At 38.0% G+C, this 20,931-nt stretch overlaps 1 long non-coding RNA gene and 2 other non-coding genes across 4 annotated transcripts; 2 read left to right on the top strand and 1 right to left on the bottom strand.

Annotated features, from left to right (window-relative positions):
- Positions 1 to 356: 356 nt before the first annotated feature.
- Positions 357 to 464, bottom strand: LOC145607181 (small nucleolar RNA R71). Its single transcript, XR_014105517.1, has one exon. It is a non-coding gene; the product is annotated as a small nucleolar RNA R71 (small nucleolar RNA).
- Positions 465 to 6,235: 5,771 nt separating this feature from the next.
- LOC145585938 (uncharacterized) lies at positions 6,236 to 8,778 on the top strand. 2 transcript variants are annotated; one of them, XR_014100761.1, is made up of 4 exons: positions 6,236 to 6,491; positions 6,636 to 6,729; positions 7,075 to 7,127; positions 8,321 to 8,778. It is a non-coding gene; the product is annotated as an uncharacterized LOC145585938 (long non-coding RNA). The 2 variants fall into 2 exon arrangements; XR_014100760.1 differs by lacking the exon at positions 8,321 to 8,778 and having other exon boundaries at positions 6,244 to 6,491; positions 7,075 to 7,299.
- An 11,598-nt stretch (positions 8,779 to 20,376) lies between these two features.
- LOC145606919 (small nucleolar RNA R71) lies at positions 20,377 to 20,482 on the top strand. Its single transcript, XR_014105461.1, has one exon. It is a non-coding gene; the product is annotated as a small nucleolar RNA R71 (small nucleolar RNA).
- The last annotated feature ends 449 nt before the right edge of the window (positions 20,483 to 20,931 follow it).

Raw genomic sequence — 20,931 nt, 5'->3', positions numbered from 1 at the left:
TGTTCCGTGAGTTCGGAAATCCGGAAAATTATGAGCTCACGGGAGGGATCTTGCTACCCGTCACGGAAACCAACTTCTCAATCCATCCACAATATACTCGAATGGTCCAATCGGAGCAATTTTCCGGAAGTGCAAGTGAGGACCCTATTGAACATTTGGACCGATTCCTTGAATTATGTGCAATGATGCAAACCAATAAAGTGAGTCAAGACTACATTCGTATGCACCTTTTCCGGCAATCTCTCACCGGAAGAGCAAAGAAATGGCTAAAGCAAGTAAAGCCTAACTCTCTCACAACAAGGAGGGAGGTTGTAAAGGCGTTCTTGAAGCGCTTTATCTCCGAAGAGAAGACCGCCGAAATGAGAAGGAAAATTGCAACATTCGAGCAAGAGGCCGATGAAATTCTTGGTGAAGCATGGGAGAGATTCAAAGAGTTGGTGCAAGCATGTCCCCACCATGAGTACAATCAAGGGTTGCTCATGCGGTTTTTCTACGACGGATTGGAGCCCATGTCAAGAGACAATTTGGATGCGGGGGCGGGTGGTCAATTAATCAAGATCCCTCAAAATCAAGTTGAAGCCATAATAGAAGAGGTAGCAAAGAATTACTCTTGGGGGGGCCGAAGAAGAAACGCTCCAAAAAGAGGTGATATTTACGAATTGGAGAAAGTTGATAAATTACAACATCAAATTGATCAACTAATAAAAGGGCTTTCCAAATTGAACACGAGTGTGAATGAAAGTTCAAGTGGTGGAGCAAGCTCTTCTCAAGTTAACTCTTTCTCTTGTCAAAATTGTGGAGGAACGAACCATGATACATCCTATTGTGGAGGTTTAAGCCCCGATAATGTAGCGGCATACAACACAAGGCAAGAGGGATTTAGAGGAAGCGGCGGTGGAGTAGCTTGGAGACAACCACCACCCGAGTTTGTACCTCAACCTCAACAAACTAACAAGCTCAACCTTCTTATAACTCCAATCCTCAATATCTAAATCCACCTCCATCTCAACCCCAAAACTCAAGAGGAAGCTATCCAAGGAACAACCAATACAACAACCAAACCCAAGCACCTCAAAGAAACCATCAAGAACAAGCACCTCAAGCGGAGCTAACTCAAACTCAACTCCTCCAAGCCATGCATGCGCAAATGCAATCTTTTGGGAAAAAAATGCAAGAGATAAGAGCTCACAACAAGATGGTTGATTCACAACTAGCTCAATTGGCTGAGAGAACTCCTTTCATTTCACCATCCACTCTACCCGGACAACCACAACCTAACCCATCTCATAATCCAAAACCCGATACAATCAAGGCGATCACATTGAGGTCGGGAACTTCCTATGAAGGACCAAATGAAGGGGATAGTGAGGAAAAGAAGGGAGGAGAGGAGAGTGTGAATGAAAACAAGGGAGGTGAGAAAGAAAAAGGTGATGAGATAGAAGGAGGTTCGGAGAAGAAGAAAATTAACAATGAGAAGACAACTTCAATTCCCAGTGAGGCTAAGAATCTTGATGGACCGGTTCCTTTTCCCGGTCAGCTTGCGGAGAGGAAGTTGGACGACAAGTTCACAAAATTTCTTAGTGTCATGAAGAATTTGCATATCAACCTCCCTTTTCTTGAAGTTGTGACACAAATGCCATCTTATTCCAAGTTCCTCAAAGATATTCTCACTAACAAGAGGAAGCTAAATGATGAGCTTATCACCCTTCCACATCAAGTGAGTGCACTTGTCCAACATAAGATGCCCAAGAAGGAAAAAAACCCGGGAAGTTTCACTTTGCCGGTAAAAATTGGAAACATGGAAGCTAAGGGCGCCATAGCCGATCTTGGAGCAAGTGTTAGTTTAATCCCTCTATCCATTGCTCAAAAACTCAATATTGAGATGATCCCTACAAGGAAGAACATTCAATTGGTCGATCGATCGTTGAAATTACCTTGTGGAGAGCTTGAGGATGTTCCAATTCAAGTGGGACACATCTACGTGCCTTGTGACTTTGTAGTGATGGATATGGAGGAAGATGTTAAGACTCCTTTGATTTTGGGACGTGAAGCTCTTAAAACTTTGGGGGCAGTCATCAATTGCATGAACAACACCATCACTTGTGAAGTGGTCGATGAAAAAATTGCCTTTGAATTTTCAAAGTTGCTCAAGACCCCCATGGTTGAAAAATGCTATAGAGTTGATGTTGTGAATGAGGAGCTAGAACGCTTGGGGAGGGTCGTGATGAGGCCTCAAGATCCAATGATTGAAGTCCTTACATGCAAAGAAGAGTTCCACTCTCAAGAGGCTAAAGAATTTGTCATGGCAATGGAGGAATCCTCAAAGGAGGAAGTTGAACAACAAGTTGAGGTTGAGCTTGAGTCCAAGGAGGAGAAATTGGAGGAGAGTTCTAAGCCTCCTCTCAAGGTAGAACTCAAACCCCTTCCCCCTTCTTTGAAATATGATTTTCTTGATAAGGAGGGAAAATACCCTATTATTGTCAATGCTACCCTAGATGGTCTTAATTTGGAAAAACTTCTTGATGTTTTAAGGAAATATAGGGATGTGATAGGGTATAGCATTGATGATATTAAAGGTATTATCCCTTCTTTATGCATGCATCGTATTTATCTTGAAGAAGATCATTCCACCTCCATTGAACCTCAAAGAAGGTTGAACCCCAACCTTCAAGAGGTTGTGAAGAAAGAAATTTTGAAACTACGTGAGGTGGGCATCATCTATGCTATCTCCGATAGCAAATGGGTTAGCCCGGTTCATGTGGTTCCAAAGAAGGGTGGAATGACCATAATCAAGGATGAAAAGGGAGAGGAAATCTCCACCCGGATGGTGACCGGGTGGAGAATGTGCATTGATCATAGGAGATTGAACAGAAACACCAAGAAAGATCATTTTCCTCTCCCTGTCATGGACCAAATGCTTGAAAGACTTTCTAACCATGCTTTATTTTGTTTCTTGGATGGGTATTTCGGATTTTTCCAAATCCCTATCCATCCAAGTGATCATGAGAAAACTACTTTCACATGTCCATATGGGACATTTGCATACCGAAGAATGCCATTCGGATTATGCAAGTCTCCCTCTACTTTTCAAAGATGCATGACTTCCATTTTCTTTGAGATGCTTGCAAAAGAAATTGAGGTATTCATGGATGATTTTAGTGTTGGTGGCTCGTCTTTTGACACTTGCCTTTTTAACCTTGAAAAAGTTTTGAAAAGGTGTCAAGAGACGAGTTTGGTTTTAAATTGGGAAAAGTGTCATTTTATGGTTGAGGAGGGCATTGTCCTCGACCATAAGGTTTCAAAAAATGACATTGAATTAGATCCGGCCAAGGTTTCGGCGATTTAAAAGTTGCCCCCTCCTACTTCCATCACGGGGGTACGGGCTTTTCTTGGGCATGCCGGTTTTTACCGGAGGTTTATCAAAGATTTTTCTTCAATCGCCAAACCCTTGACTGAATTACTCAAAAAAGAGGTTGTTTTTTACTTTAATGAGGCTTGCCTTGAGGTGTTTCGTAAGCTCAAGGAAGCTCTCATTTCTTCTCCCGGTTTGCAAGCTCCGGATTGGAGCTTGCCTTTTTAGCTAATGTGCGATGCTAGTGAATTTGCATTAGGTGTCGTTCATGGTCAAAAGAAACAAGGAAAATCATGTGTCATCTACTACGCAAGTCAGACTCTAGATGAGGCTCAATGGAATTACACAACAACGGAGAAAGAGATCTTAGCGGTAGTGTTTGCATTCGATAAGTTTCGGTCCTATCTCATATGCTCAAAAGTTATCGTGTACACGGATCACATCACGGTGCGGTATCTCATGACCAAGAAAAAAGCAAAGCCTCGCTTGATCCGTTGGGTTCTCTCTCTCCAAGACTTTCACATGGAAATGAGGGACAAGAAGGGAGCGGAGAACTATGTAGCGGATCATTTGTCTAGGCTACCATTTGAGAACAAGGAGGATGTACCGATTAATGATGAGATAGGATTCGAGGCTCTTATGGATTTGGTGTCAACTTCTACCCCTTGGTACGCGGATATAGCCAACTATCTTGCGTGTGGAGTCGTTCCCCCAGAGTACTCTTCTCAACAAAAGAAGAAGTTTTTCAAGGAGGTGAGAAGATACTTTTGGAATGACCCATACCTATTCAAGCAATGTGGAGATGGCCTTGATCGGAATTGCGTTCCAGATCATGAAATTCAAGGTGTTCTTGAGCATTGCCACTTACTACCATGTGGAGGACATGGTGGTGTTGATAAAAAAGTGGCAAAAATCTCTCAATCCTTATTGTGATGGCTGACAATGCATAGAGGCGCCCACCAATTCGTTGCGCAATGTGATAGATGTCAAAGGAGCGGAGGCATTACCAAGAGGGACGAAATGCCCCAACAAAGTGTTTTAGAAGTTGAACCCTTCGATGTTTAGGGGGTTGATTTTATGGGGCCTTTCGTTTCTTCTTGTGGGAATCTATATATCTTGGTAGCGGTCGATTATTTGACAAAATGGATTGAAGCCATACCCTCACCTACCAATGATCACAAGGTTGTGCTTAAGCTCCTAAAGAAGATCATCTTTCCTAGGTTTGGAGTTCCGAGGGTGCTAATTAGTGATGGAGGCTCCCATTTCGCCAAAAAGCAATTTGAAGCTCTTCTCAAGAGATATGGCGTACATCACAAGGTTGGATTACCTTACCACCCTCAAACTCAAGGACAAGTGGAGGTCTCAAATCGTGAAATCAAAAATCTTCTTGAAAAGATGGTGAAAAAATCAAGGAAAGATTGGTCTCTCAAACTTGATGAACCGCTATAGGCTCTAAGGACGGCGTACAAGACTTCAATCAACACGACCCCTTATAGGTTGGTCTATCGAACGATCACTTGTATGACGATTAGGATTTAATTGAATTATATGCCTCGTATGTGAACCTTTTTGATTTCTTCCTCTTTATTTTGTTTTGTTTTCCCCCTTTTTGTGTTACAAGTATAATTATGACAATTTGAAATGATTTTTGATGTGTAATTTGCTCACTCTTTTGGATTGGTTTGCCTTGATGTGTCTTTGAATGCTTATCTTCCTAGTTAATGAGGGTTTGCACGGTTTGAGAATGCTTTGGGTTGAGTTAGACACATTGTAAGCTAAGGTAGCCCGGTTTAGAACTTTTGAGGACGTTTGAACCCCTAGTTCGCGGAAAAGTGGTAAGATGGTGTTTCTCTCTATGGTGGATAGGATTCCCTTGGTTAGTTTTGCTATATTTCTTATCACGTGTGAGCGTCGTTTGTTCTAGCCTTCATCATTCTTGTGAGCGGCACTTAGGATCCTTAACTATGCATGTCTTTATCTTTGTGTTGGCGTCTAGCTCCCAAGATCGTGACCATATAACTCTAGAGGAGGAAGAGGGCATTTCTTCTCATTTTTCTTTGTTTTCTTTGTGTTTTGTTACAAACTTAGTTTTCATTTTTACATTCACCCTCTTGCTAACCAATTTGAGCCTTATTTCCCCTTTCTTGACTTAGCCATATTACAAACCTATCGGCCTATGTTATACCAACCCTTGTAGTTAGTGAAGCATTGGCTTGTGAGGTTTGAGTTTGATAATGTTGAAATTAAGCAAGAAAGTTTGTGTAATTTGATTCAAATAAGGTTTTGAAAGGCTATTCATGAAAAGAGTACGCAAAAAGGCGTGGCAAGAAATTTGAAACTCATGAAAACCAAGCAAAAAAAAAATGAAAAAAATTGAAGTAATGTGGTGTGGTTTGTTTTGAAAGGTTGTAAGTTTGAAGAATAGGTTCAATTCTTAGGATGTTCTTGAGAGATGGCCACTCTTACGCTTCACATAGGAATTGCCACCAAAATTTTCAAATTGTTTCCCAACCATAACCCCTAGCCATTACATTACAACCCTACTTAAGACCCTTGGATTCTAGAGGGGCGTGGTCAAAGGACGGTGGAGCACTACACCAAAATCTAGTATAAGAAACGCAAGATATACAATGGTTAATTTGGATAACCGTTCTCTATCACTATATAGAACGCATTTCTCTCTTAACCGTTTTATGAGTAAAAGATTATAGAACAACTAGCTTACCTAACCGTTCTATATTGTTTTTACCCATTAAAATTAATATTCAATTAAAAAAAATAAGAAGTTGGAGAACCGTGTTCTTTCCCAACTGTTGAGCATATTCCGCCCATCTTACTCCATTAATCTACAATTACTCCTTCTAACCCAGAAAAAAAAATTAAAAATAAACCCACCCTAAAACCTATCCCTACTGGCCTACTTCGTCTACTTGTATGCTCACTTTTAATCGCCTCAGCTCCTTATCACTTACCCTCTTATACTTTGCGGAAATTATTTTTCTCATTCAATTCGTCAAAATCAATCGCCAACCTCTTTCATTAGAATCATTAACACTCTCTCTACTTTGATTTGAGCTTTAATGAATCAAACTGATGATAAAGCTCTTCGAGAAATGAACAATTCTTCGTATATTAAGAGGTTGGTACTTTTACATACCAATTATATTAATTCGATTTTACTTTGTGGAAATTTTAGATCTATTTTTTTGTTAATAGAAAATTTAGATCTACTTATTTTTTAGTGTGATTACTGATAAGTATGGTTTGATGTTGTTGGAAATAGTTGTATGGTATAATGAAGGGCGCAAGCGAAAACGAGGTTGGATTAGTTGGAGATTGATAAATTAATGGAGCTGCAACAAATTAAGCGTGACTTTGTAAGTTCATTTTTTGCATTTTTTTTAAAAAAAAAATTAATGTTTTGTTTATACATTGGATGTTTTGCTCAACAACTATGGATTGTGGTATCAATCCAATCACTTGATGTTTCTTTATATTATTGCAACTTTTATGATTGTATCATTCGTATGTATAGATATCACAAATTCACAATTGTTACTTTATTCTAATTTCTTGGATTTTAGCGAATTCATTATGTAGTATTTCATATAATATATAGCTATCGCAAAATCACAATTGATAAATCGTTTTAGTTGGAATAAATTTTAATCATATATTTCGTATGAATTTTACTTGTATAATTTCTTTTCTTTATTTCGTAGGTTTTCGAGCATGAAAGAACGAGTATGAAAGACACAAGTAATACAATTTACGAGTATGGAAGAAATGAGTAACAACTTTATTGGCAGACTTTTACTTTGTTATTCTTATGTTAAGAATGCTAAATCTCTTGCAAATATTATTTTGCTTATTATAATTGTACATCTTTGGAAAAGATTATTTCAATATATAACAAATTCGATCTTATTGTATTGACTTGTAGAATTTTATCCCACCGAATATAATTTTTCAAATTTAGAAAATATTATTGTCAATTATATAATTACACTTATCAAATTTCAACATATATATATATATATATATATTTTTTTAAATGAAGAATAGAGAATTGTTATCTTACCTAACAGCTCTATTAGGTGAAGGAAAACAGAACAGTTAAGTTAGATAACTGTTGTTTTTTCCTTCTTTAGTTATTGAATTTATGAAAGGAAAAGATAGATGTTATCCCAATAACCGTTCTCTATTACTCAGCATACAAATCACCTATTTAACCCGTTCTATATACTTTATACATCGCTTAGCAGAAGAACGGTTGTAAGACGTTCTATAAAGCCACTTTTAACAGTTCTCTAATCCCTTTTTTGTAGTAGTGGAGGGAGATAGATTTCAACCCTATGGAAAGAGTATGCATAGTTGAGATGTCGGGATGACCTTATGACTCCACATAAAATTTTCTTTTTCCGGTTCCCTCGAGGAACCATGGAGAGCTAGCTAGGGGATGAATTGAAGCTAGTGGAGAGAACGCGGACCGTCATGGTTGGGGCTAGGGCGGAGAATGAAATCATTAGTTCTCTACGCTTAGCTTAGGTTTGTCTTTTTCAACCTTGAGCATCTTGGAACGTGTTTTCCCTCTTTGAATTGAGAAAGATAAGTATTCTTTGGTGCATTTATTTGCAAATAAGTCAAAATTGAGCATTCTATTACCTTGAGGTTTGATTGGTTTTGCGAAAACCTTGTCATGTTATGTTTGTTGTGTTTGTCTTTTTGTTCCGGTTTTCCTTGCTTGAGGACAAGCAAGAGGCAAGTGTGGGGGATTTTGATGAGTGGCATTTATGCCACTCTTTTATCCTTTTTCTCTAAGGATTCTCATCTCATTTGCACTTGTTTAGCCCTTTTTCTAAGCATTTTTACTTAGTTTTGCTTCCTCTTTTCTTTTCTCCCTTGTCTTCCCTTCTCTTAGTCTTCTTGCTTTGTTTTTATTTTGATTTCCATGCTTTGGTTTTGTAGGTATTATGTGCCAAAAGAAATGGGATATCAAGAAGCCAAGCTAACTGTTGTGCGCGGGGTGCTGTGCGGCTTCTGTGCGGGCGCACATGTTAGGCTGTGCGGGCGCGCAACCCTGTCAGAACCCGCACAGCCACACTGAAGAAACAGAGCCTAACCAGAGAGTTTGTGCGACCTTGTGCGCGACTAATGTGCGGGCGCGCTTATTTTCCCCGTACCCTCAAAGTTGCGGCCGCGCACTACGCTTAGAAGGCACACACACCTACTGCGCGGGCTCGCATATGTCGTTTGCGGACACGCACGGCTAGGTTTCCGATTTATTTGCTACTTGTTGTTCAAGTCTCTTTCTTTTAGGGGGAGCCTCATATATATAGACGGGACTCTTTGTAATAGAAAACACTTAGTACTAAATCCATAGAACATTAGCCTAATCTAGAGAGATAAAATAGATTGTTATTCAAGCTTCCCTTTTTATATTTAACTTTGCTCAAGCTTTAATCTTCCATCAATCAAGCAAGTATCCAAGTTTTCATCTTTCTTTAATCCTTTCTTTAGTAATCTCTTCTCCATTCCTTTAATATTATTTATTTGTTTTATTGTTACTTATTTTTGTCAATCTTATTAGTTTATCTAGTTATTATTGATTTCATATATTTCAATCATGTTTTGTTTTGAGTTTCTTGTGTTTATTTCTAGTTTTGATATTATGTTTAATCTCCCTTCTCTAGGCTTAACTCTTAGCTAGGGGAAGGGGGTGGAAGATATGATTTGATATTGGATGAATGATGATGGTTGGATTGAACTTATGCCATATATTGATGAAAGACATGATTTTTATTAGCTTGGGAGTATTATTGTACTCTATTTGATGTTTTGTAGTTTAAATGCATGAAAGTGATTTGAACTAGATTAGGATCACCTCTATTTTAATGATTGCATGAGAATGAGTTATTAAAGTGGAGTTTTTATGGATTGTGCTTCTTTCTAATCATATTGAACACCCCCGTATCCCTAGCGTCATTTTCTATTGATTTTAATCATCATTTTCTTGCTTACTTGTAGTTTTAGTGTTCTAATCAACAAAACCAACAATACAATCCCCTTTTCACTCTTGCATTAGTGATATTTGATGTTGAATTAGCGTGCTTCCCTAGTGGTTCGCCCCTTTACTTGCCACTATCTAGTTTAGTGTAGGTTTAGGCTTTATAAATGATTAATTTGGTTAGGGTGGTAGCTTAACGACCTATCTTATCCCGATCAGTTTCTCAGGCATGGTACCAAGCACTCGATGAGAAACGCAATTTGAGATGTGTTCATATCAAAGACATTAGAACACTTACCCTTAGACATTGTTTTATTGTTGCTTTGCTGTTTTTTTTTTTAACTTGCTTTAAGAATGTTACAAAAATTTCACACTTTCCCATCCTAGGGCTAGGTGAATGTGGGTTAAATAAATAAGGCTAATCGTTAAACGAGTCTCAAAGTGGTTACTAAAGAAATGGATATGTGATTGAGTGGTTAAATGGGAATGAATGGGTTGTATAGGTACCCCAAACCATTGGTTTGCCTTGCATTCGGTTCGACAATTGATTTTTTTTTTTTTTTGTTGATTACATGATCAAATGTAAGAAAGAGATTCTCATTTATGAAAAAGGTAAGAAATGTGACACATAGACACATGGATAAGGAGAACCTATGCTAGACTTTTTAGGGGTAAGGGTTTGAAACAAAAGAAGAAGAAACACATGAAATCTTGATGAGAAGCTTCCATCCTTCTTTGTCTTCATGGCTATTTTATGAGTTACTTCTTGTCGCCTAGTGAGGAAAGAAGTTTGTTCTAGTTGATGCTTTGATTGGAAGGAATAAAGGAAGGAGCGACGTTCCTCTAATTCTTCCAACTATTTCCTAGTGATTTTAGACTCAAGTACTGTGTAAGGATGATCTCACTTAATGCATTCACTCAATACTTGGATTGGAAAGGAATAGTGTATGAACCAATTTTGAAAACTGACGGGAAATACTCCACTCATTCCTATTACGACGGAAAACGACGCATACAAGATCCTAATATACAACCATAAACAATATGGTTCGTGACTAGGAGACAAAGTGTGTGCAATGACTCAATATGTGTGATTAGGTGATTTTTTAAGATTCGTGGTATGATCGCAAGGCTAGACATGAGGACGTTGTGAAAGACAAAGGACCCAATGACCATATAACATTGAAGACTAAAAGACAAACTAACTTGATTAATTTTGTCCAATTTGAATGTCTATGCTATTACTAGGTGAAAACGGTTCATTGGCAATCGTTAGTCATAAATAAGATCAACCACATTCAAAGACAAAGAACACATGTTAAGGTTAGCACAAAAATCGATCACAAGAAACTAGGAAGAGGACTAGAATTCTAGAAGAGTTAGGACTCATTGGTATAAAAAAAATAAATAAATAAAAAGAAAAATCTATAATCCTATTTTATTTAATTATACATGGACTAAAATACTTGTCTAAGACTAGCTTGACACGAAAAAAATTTTAAAAAAATTGTTAAAAAAAAGTTGACTCTAAAAAGACAACTAAATTATAAAGGCTTTAGTATATCAGTTATAACTTTTAATCTGCGACTATGATTGGGACACAATCAAGTCCAACTGAAAGATAAAACTCGGGGCTACAGATTCATATGTTCCACGACATGTTTCTCTTTCTAGAACTCCGGCTATAACCAAAACAAGTTGACTCTTATGCAGTATACAGGAATAAAAATCCGGGTTAACTCAAAAATAAAAAAATTAAAAAAACTATGACTCAGCTTAAATAAAAAAAAGGATTTGATAAGAGTAAAAATAACATAAAAATAAAAAGTCAATAAAAATGCACATATAAACACTTTGTCACGCATGATGCAATGAATTTCACAACCTAAAGTCAAGTTTTATGTTCCTCTATGGTCAAGCTTTTGGGTGTCAAAGGGTACCATGGTTAAGAGTTTGGACGCGTTAGCAAGGCAGTATCCCTTAAGGGTGTATGCCAACGGGCGGCTTTGCGAGTTTGTAATGAAACCGAACTCAACTCCATGGTTTTGGTGGATTTAAAAACTCGAATAAACCCTTATTGCCATGAGCGTTTTCGGGTTGATAGAGCATAAATCCCCCGGGCTAGCCACATACGTAGAACACGTACTATTGTGTCAAAATAGGTAAGCTATAATGCATATGCATATGTAACAATGCCAATTAAATCGCAAGAATACAACACAAGAATCTTTCAAGTCTCATCCACTCATCTCAATTCAATACCGATCACTCAAATCGATAAATAACCAAGAATCCTCCCCAGTGGAGTCGTCAAATTGTAAGAGTCGTTCAAAGTGCTCTTACGTTAAGCATGTTGTGAATATGCTTGGAACTCATAGAAAATGGGAATTGACGTATACGATTAGGGACAAATAAAGTAGGGAGCCGCCAACAAGTTTTTAAGGAACTTGTAAATCGTTCACGAATCATAAAAGGTAACCACGATAAGGGACAACAATAGGCAACAATGATTTACCCGTGATGGTTACACCCCATTCATAATCCATGAGATAACTAACTCCATATGGTTCAGAACCACGAAAGGAGGATAGGGGATGATGGTACGAAGTGAGTCTTGGAGTCACATTTGCCCGTATTGGCCTCTACTTAATTCTTAAAGTGAAAAGTGATTCCTGCAATCTCAAAGGCATGCAACACAAAATATTCAATTTGCTCCAAACTATTATTATGCTAAATTAGTTTAATATTAATGCAACACATAATTCCAAAATATCGTGATCACTTGATTAAACAACAAGATTAAAAAGGAACCTAAACTGGTCGTCAAAATTATCTTATTAGGCGTGATTTTCAATTACATATTCCCTTTAAACATGCAATATGGTGATCAATAAATATATAATAGAACTAACATTAATATTGGAAGCAATTTAACAATAAATCTAATGATATAAAATCATTAGAAAAATATTAGAAATAAAAGGAACATGATTCCTTACTTTTATTTTGCTTGCTTGCAACTATAAAACAATAATCGAGTTAGTAACTTCAAGGAAATAAACAAAACAATAATTAAAATTAAATTAAATACAGTTAATTTGGGGCCAAACCCTCAAACAGTTCTACCTTTCACGCCTTGGTTTGAGGACAAAACCTCGAGTAAAGTACGGACTCCTTGGAGTGCTTAAGGGAAGTATTTTGAAAGAATAAGGAAGGCTAATGTTTAGGCTAGAGCATAGAAGAGAGAAGAGAAAGTTTTTTGGTGTAGAAGAGAGGAATAGAGAATGATTTGGTGATCAAGCTTGTTGATGATTGAAAAAGGGGTGATATGACCTCTATTTATAATGAAAAAATAAGGGTCGTAGAATTAAAATAAAATCCGAATTTAATCATAATAAAACCCGATAGACAGCAGTTTTTGCGATTATTGTTTTTATCATATCTTTTGATACAGAAATTACAATAAGATAAACAATATGTCTTTGGAAATATGTTGAATTCTTATTTCTTACCCAATTACAATCAGATCAAAATCCTTTTGGATAGAGTTTGGTATTTCATTCATTTCTTTTCCGTTATAGCTCGGAATTGATATTATAATATATCATTGGAAAGATACTTTCAAGGGCTATCCAAAAATCTAAGATTTTGATAAAAACTATGAGGCACGAAAATAATATCTGACTATCTTTGAACGTCTTTCAATTCAAACGGGATTAGTACTTTCAAAAATAAAAGTTTTATTCAATTTAAAACTTTTAATCTTATCTTTTCAAAAGGTATAATTACGATCTTTTAGAAACTTATAGAAGCTTCCAATTAATCCTAATTGGTTTATGAATGGGATTAAAGCTTTTGGACCCTCCACATGATCATTGGGTAGTAGGTAAGGTGGGCTTAGGTTCGGTTTAGGCTCAATTTAGTATTTTAGCCACAACTTATTTGTTATAACTTGGATTTGGGCTTATAATATATCATTGGAAATATCTTTTCAATCCCCATCCAACTATTCAATAATTAAACCCAGATTATGGACCAAAATAAACTTTTATAAACGTTTTTATAAATAGGACACGAAATGAATGATTTTTAGGGACACGAAATGAATTATTTTGGGTTTGAAGGCACGAAAAGAGAAAAATAAGTAATGGTTTGGGGAAATGGGCTATGAATTGGGTTGGTTTATGAAATGTATTGGAATTGAATACGGATTTAAGCACTCCAAGTTTAAATCCTCAACTCGACCAATAATGGCGGTGAAAGGTTGTTCATCATCGGGTTTGGTTTTAGGGAGACATTTTTAGGTGTCTATAGAAGCCCCCACTTTAACTGATTTTGTAGAAACGTTTGTTTTAAAAACAATAGTCAAAGTAGTCGATAGGGACAGAGAATGATTTAAGACATTCTGCGATCATAAATTACTCTGTATACACCGATACCTGCAGAAAAATGTTTGTTCCACACATAAAAGAGTAAAGAGATAGAATGCGTATCTGACACCAGTGTATCGGTGGCAAAAAATTTTGTAGTATTTGACACCAGTTTATCGGTGACAAATTACTTTGGTAGCTTTCTATGCCTGAAGAAATCTACCGCATGATGTTTGTCAAGATACTTTCCATGCTTGAGGAAAGTTAACAGATGAAATTGGCAGTTTTCTATGTTTGAAGAAATCCACCGGATGATGTTTGTTAAGATACTTTCCATGCTTGAGGAAAGTCGACAAATGAATTTGACAGTTTTCTATGCTTGAAGAAATCCACCGGATGATACTTTCCATGCTTGAGGAAAGTGGATAGATGATATCATTGCTGACTTCTTCGCCTTGAGAGCTGGCAACGACCGTCAATTTTAAATGCTTGAGGAAAACCTTGTCTAATGATGAGATTGCAAGTCTCTATGTATCGAGAACCTTGCGCCGTGAATCATCTTCGCTTGGGAGATGATCACTAAAATGATGATAGTTCTCTTGTCCCCGAACGTGGGATGTAGATGGTTTGCTTGTCCCCGAACGTGGGCTGTAAATTGTTCGCTTGTCCCCGAACGTGGGCTGTAAATGGTTCGCTTGTCACAGAATGTGGGCTGTAGATGGTTCGCTTGTCCTCGAACGTGGGTTGTATATGGTTTGCTTTTCCCCGGATGTGGGCAGTACTTGGTTTGCTTGTCCCCAAACGTGGGCTGTAATTGGTTCTCTTGTCCCCGACGTGGGCCGTAGATGGTTCCCTTGTCCCCAAACATGGGCTGTAGTTTGTTCGCTTGTCCCAGAACATGGGTTGTAGAGAGTTTGCTTGTCCCCGAACATGGGTTGTAGATAGTTTATGAATGGGATTAAAGCTTTTGGACCCTCCACATGATCATTGGGTAGTAGGTAAGGTGGGCTTAGGTTCGGTTTAGGCTCAATTTAGTATTTTAGCCACAACTTATTCGTTATAACTTGGATTTGGGCATATAATATATCATTGGAAATATCTTTTCAATCCCCATCCAACTATTCCATAATTGGACCCAGATGATGGACTAAAATAAACTATTATAAACGTTTTTATAAAGAGGACACGAAATGAATGATTTTTAGGGACACGAAATGAATTATTTTGGGTTTGAAGGCACGAAAAGAGAAAAATAAGTAATGGTTTAGGGAAATGGGCTATGAATTGGGTTGGTTTATGAAATGTATTGGAATTGAATATGGATTTAAGCACTCCAAGTTTAAATCCTCAACTCCACCAATAATGGCGGTAAAAGGTTGTTCATCGTCGGGTTTGGTTTTAGGGAGACATTTTTAGGTGTCTATAGAAGCCCCCACTTTGACTGATTTTATAGAAACGTTAGTTTTAAAAACAATAGTCAAAGTAGTCGATAGGGACAAAGAATGATTTAAGACATTCTGCGATCATAAATTACTCTCTATACACCGATACCTGCAGTAAAATGTTTGTTCCACACATAAAAGATTAAAGAGATAGAATGCATATCTGACACCAGTGTATCGGTGGCAAAAAATTTTGTAGTATTTGACACCAGCTTATTGGTGACAAATGAGTTTGATAGCTTTCTATGCCCGAAGAAATCTACCGGATGATGTTTGTCGAAATACTTTCCATGCTTGAGGAAAGGTAACAGATGAAATTGGCAGTTTTCTATGCTTGAAGAAATCCACCGGATGATGTTTGTTAAGATACTTTCCATGCTTGAGGAAAGTCGACAGATGAATTTGACAATTTTCTATGTTTGAAGAAATCCACCGGATGATACTTTCCATGCTTGAGAAAAGTGGATAGATGATATCATTGCTGACTTCTTTGCCTTGAGAGCTGGCAACGACCGTCAATTTTAAATGCTTGAGGATAACCTTGTCTAATGATAAGATTACAAGTCTCCATGTATCGAGAACCTTGCGTCGTGAATCATCTTTGCTTGGGAGATGATCACTAAAATGATGATGGTTCTCTTGTCCCCGAACGTGGGATGTAGATGGTTTGCTTGTCCCCGAACGTGGGCTGTAAATTGTTTGCTTGTCTCCGAACGTGGGTTGTAAATGGTTCGCTTGTCACAAAATGTGGGCTGTAGATGGTTTGCTTGTCCTCGAACGTGGGTTGTATATGGTTTGCTTGTCCCCGGATGTGGGCTGTACTTGGTTTGCTTGTCCCCAAACGTGGGCTGTAATTGGTTCTCTTGTCCCCGACGTGGGCCGTAGATGGTTCGCTTGTCCCCAAACATGGGCTGTAGTTTGTTCGCTTGTCCTAGAACATGGGTTGTAGATAGTTTTCTTATCCTAGAACATGGGTTGTAGATAGTTTATGAATGGGATTAAAGCTTTTGGACCCTCCACATGATCATTGTGTAGTAGGTAAGGTGGGCTTAAGTTCGGTTTAGGCTTAATTTAGTATTTTAGCCACAACTTATTCGTTATAACTTGGATTTGGGCTTATAATATATCATTGGAAATATCTTTTCAATCCCCATCCAACTATTCAATAATTGGACCCAGATGATGGACCAAAATAAACTATTATAAACGTTTTTATAAAGAGGACACGAAATGAATGATTTTTAGGGACACGAAATGAATTATTTTGGGTTTGAAGGCACGAAAAGAGAAAAATAAGTAATGGTTTGGGGAAATGGGCTATGAATTGGGTTAATTTATGAAATGTATTGGAATTGAATATGGATTTAAGCACTCCAAGTTTAAATCCTCAACTCGACCAATAATGGCGTTGAAAGGTTGTTCATCGTCGGGTTTGGTTTTAGGGAGACATTTTTAGGTGTCTATAGAAGCCCCCAATTTGACTGATTTTGTCGAAACGTTAGTTTTAAAAACAATAGTCAAAGTAGTCGATAGGGACAGAGAATGATTTAAGACATTCTGCGATCATAAATTACTCTGTATACACCGATACCTGCAGAAAAATGTTTGTTCCACACATAAAAGAGTAAAGAGATAGAATGCATATCTGACACCAGTGTATCGGTGGCAAAAAATTTTGTAGTATTTGACACCAGTTTATCGGTGACAAATGAGTTTGGTAGCTTTCTATGCCCGAAGAAATCTACCGGATGATGTTTGTCGAGATACTTTCCATGCTTGAGGAAAGTTAACAGATGAAATTGGCAGTTTTCTATGCTTGAAGAAATCCACCGGATGATGTTTGTTAAGATACTTTCCATGCTTGAGAATAGTCGACAGATGAATTTGACAATTTTCTATGCTTGAAGAAATCCACCAGATGATACTTTCCATGCTTGAGGAAAGTGGATAGATGATATCATTACTAACTTCTTTTCCTTGAGAGCTAGCAACGACCGTCAATTTTAAATGCTTGAGGAAAACCTTGTCTAATGATGAGATTGCAAGTCTCCATGTATCGAGAACCTTGCGCCGTGAATCATCTTCGCTTGGGAGATGATCACTAAAATGATGATGGTTCTCTTGTCCCCGAACGTGGGATGTAGATGGTTTGCTTGTCCCCGAACGTGGGCTGTAAATGGTTCGCTTGTCCCCGAACGTGGGCTGTAAATGGTTCGCTTGTCAGCGAATGAGGGCTGTAGATGGTTTGCTTGTCCCCGAACGAGGGTTGTAGATGGTTTGCTTGTCCCCGGACGTGGGCTGTACTTGGTTCGCTTGTCCCCAAACGTGGGCTGTAATTGGTTCGCTTGTCCCCGAACGTGGGCTGTAGGTGGTTCGCTTGTCCCCAAACATGGGTTGTAGTTTGTTCGCTTGTCCCTGAACATGGGTTGTAGATAGTTTGCTTGTCCCCGAACGTGGGCTGTAAATGGTATGCTTGTCCCCAAACGTGGGCTGTAATTGGTTTGCTTTTCCTCGAACGTGGGCTGTAAGTTGTTTGCTTGTCCCCAAATGTAGGCTATATGTTGTTTGCTTGTCGCCGAACGTGGGCTATAGATGGTTCGCTTGTCCCCGAACGTGGGCTGTAATAGAGACTTGTAAAATAAAATTTGCCAAGAGGCTATTATAGACTATGATTAACTTAACCAACTAACATGACCAAGCTTGAATTTTCATGACATGACATGTGTATAACTTGTGGTTGTTTGTGTATATGGTGTGTGTGTGTGTACAGACGCAAGCAACCAAAAATGCAAAAGTAAAAAAATTTCGTCATTTTTGTCATGACTTTCTCCCCAAAAAGAAAGACATGAAAATTGATCTTTTATTTTCGATCTTCCTTGATGAGAAAATTTTGAAAAAGTTTTTGAACTTCCGATCCCTAAAAGAAAAGACATGAAAAAGGGAAGAAGTTTTTAACTTCCTCGTTAAGCAAGACGAAATGAATCGCAGAGATTGAATTGCTTTTCTTGAAGATAATGTATGCATGATGCATGTTCTTAGGCTAGGAGGCTAAGGATAATTACATCATGTGACATGATATAGATGAATTCATACCTAAGGTGTGATAGAAGAGATTTGAGCTAAACCATGGGGAAACCTTTACCTTCCTTTGATGTAGCAACATGCAATGCATCTTGGCTAATAATGTTCATGCACATTTGCTCATCAACATCCTATAGGCTTCCATTGAGCACATCTTCATACAAAGCCATCTCCTTGCTAGGAGCACCTATCTTTTCCTTATTCAACAAAACATTCTCAAGAGCATCGTTAGAGGTAAACAATTGCTCATGCATGGAAGACACAACATGATCAAGAGAGTCAATTATCATACAATTCTCCAAAGAGGAACTCGGATACTTCATACTATCATTCAAGTCAAATTCTATCACTCCATCTCCTACTTTATGTGAAATTTTAGAACTCTTAACATCTATCATAGCACCCAAAGTAGCAAGGAAGGATCTTCCTAAAATAATAGGAACGTTAGCATCTTCGTCCATCTCAAGCACCACAAAATCCACCAGAATAACAAATTTCCCAACCCTCAAAGGGACATCCTCCACCTTACCCTTAGGACACTTGATTGACCTATCGGCCAATTGCAAGGTGATGTTAGTAGGTAAGAGTTCCCCTAGTTCAAATCTTTGATACACCGTATATGGGGTAAGGCTAACACTATCTCCTAGGTAACAAAAGGCATTGTCGATTTGCATTTTGTAAATGGCATAAGGGATGGAAAAGTTTCCGAGATCTTTTAGCTTAGGCGGCATCTTGTTCATTATGATTGCACTCGGTCAAGTTCACCGTATCCACAACATCACAAGTCCTCCTACTGCACAAAATGTCTTTGAGAAATTTTGCATAGTTAGGCATTTGGGTGACAAAATCGATAAATAGTAGAGAAAGGTTAAGTTGCTTGAGCATGTTAATAAATCTTCCAAATTGTTTATCTAACTTGTGTCTCATGAATCTTTGTGGATAGGGAAGCTTAGGTTTCAAAACTTCTCTCTCTTCCTTCACCTCTTGGGTGGCTCTACCATCACTTCACTCAAAGATGCACCATCTCCCTCATCCTCAACTAAAACCTCATTGGCACCCTTCTCACTCTTGCTCTTACTAGGCAAACTCTCCTCAAGCACCTTACCACTCCTTGTTACTATGGCATTAACGGGTATCTTAGGGTCTAGGCCTTGATAATGTAAAGAAGAAGGTCTTGCATGGCCTTTCAAAGCCTTGGCAAGTTGAGAGTTTTGGTTTTCAAGCATCTTATTGTGGATCATCATTTCATTAAACTTCTTGTCACTCACCACCATATAAGTGTTCACCAACTTGGTTTGGTAATCAATGATTTCTTCCAAGTTGTAACTAGAAGAAGAAGAAGAAGAAGAAGATTGAACATAGGAATTGTCATTTTGGGTCTTTGGAGCAAATCCGGGTGGGGGACCCCTTTGAGCATTGTTTTGAAAATTTTCCCTGTTTTGATTGTTCTAATTACCTCTTCCTTAATTTTGACCATAACCTTGGTTATGATTACAATAATTTTGGTTTTGATTTTGTCTACTATAACCTTGGTTGTTATAGTTACCTCGTGAATTTCGGTTCCCTTAGTTCTTATTACAACCACCTTGGTTGTAGTTGTCAAAATTCCCATAGTTGTTGTAATTCCTATTCCATTGACCTCTTTAATTCTCAAACCTAGAATTTATCATTATTGTTTGACACATAATTCACATGCTCATAAACATTTCCATCTTGATCATCACAAACATCGATACATGCATCAGGGCAATTAGAAGCATCATGATCATATGATCCACAAACATAACAAAACAAGTATCCACTAGGCATGTTACTAGAAGAGAGAGAGGGTTAATAATTAGAATACATCCTTCTCCCCTTATATTGGGAGGGAAGAATTAAAACTTGGGAGGTAGCACTTTCCAACTTTGCCTTGATCCTGGACATTTCCTTCCCTAAGTTTATCATTTGTGAGGATAGATTGCTGATTGTATTTAGATGATCAGCCGAGCACAACAAAGAGCTACTCTTGCTAGTTGACTCCGTTTTGCCAATCTCTATAGTACCTTCGCCTCCTCCATCTGAACTTGACTTTCCTGAGGACTTAGGCCACCATAGAAGATTTGAATAATTTGGTAAGTAGGAATTCCATGGTGAGGACATTCTCCTTGATACTCTTTGTATCTCTCCCATTCTTCATAGAGGCTTTCACTAGAATTTTGCTTGAAACATTGAATCAAAGCTCTTGCCTCCGCTGTTTTCTTTTGTGAATGGAAACGGGATAAAAATTCCTTGGTCACTTCGTCTCATGTCCTTAGAGAATTCGGCTTGACCTCATTGTCTAGGCATTTCAAGGCTCGCCCTATGAAGGAAAAGGGAAAAAGCTTGAAGCGATGAATTCTTGGGAAATCCCGTTCACTTTGGAAGTGTTGCAATACTTTTCGAACTCTTTGAGATGGTTTAGTGGGCTTTCCTGCTTGGCTCCACTAAATTATCACCTCTATATCAAAGTGATCATTGCCGGCCGTATTTCAAAGTAATTTGTCGGCGTTGTAGGTGGAGCAATCCCACTTTCAAACCTATATACACCGGGAATCCCGAATTCCTTCAATGCCACCCTTAGACTTTCTCCGATCCTTGCTTGTTCTTCTTGTTGTTGTTCTTCTTCACTTGAAGAGCTAGAACTCAAAGATCGCCTAG

The sequence above is a fragment of the Chenopodium album genome, chromosome 2 (genome assembly GCF_948465745.1).
Source record: "Chenopodium album chromosome 2, dcCheAlbu1.1, whole genome shotgun sequence".
NCBI classification, from domain to species: domain Eukaryota; kingdom Viridiplantae; phylum Streptophyta; class Magnoliopsida; order Caryophyllales; family Amaranthaceae; genus Chenopodium; species Chenopodium album.
The sequence above is the reverse complement of the archived record's forward strand: the minus strand, read 5'-3'. Positions and strand labels throughout refer to the sequence as shown.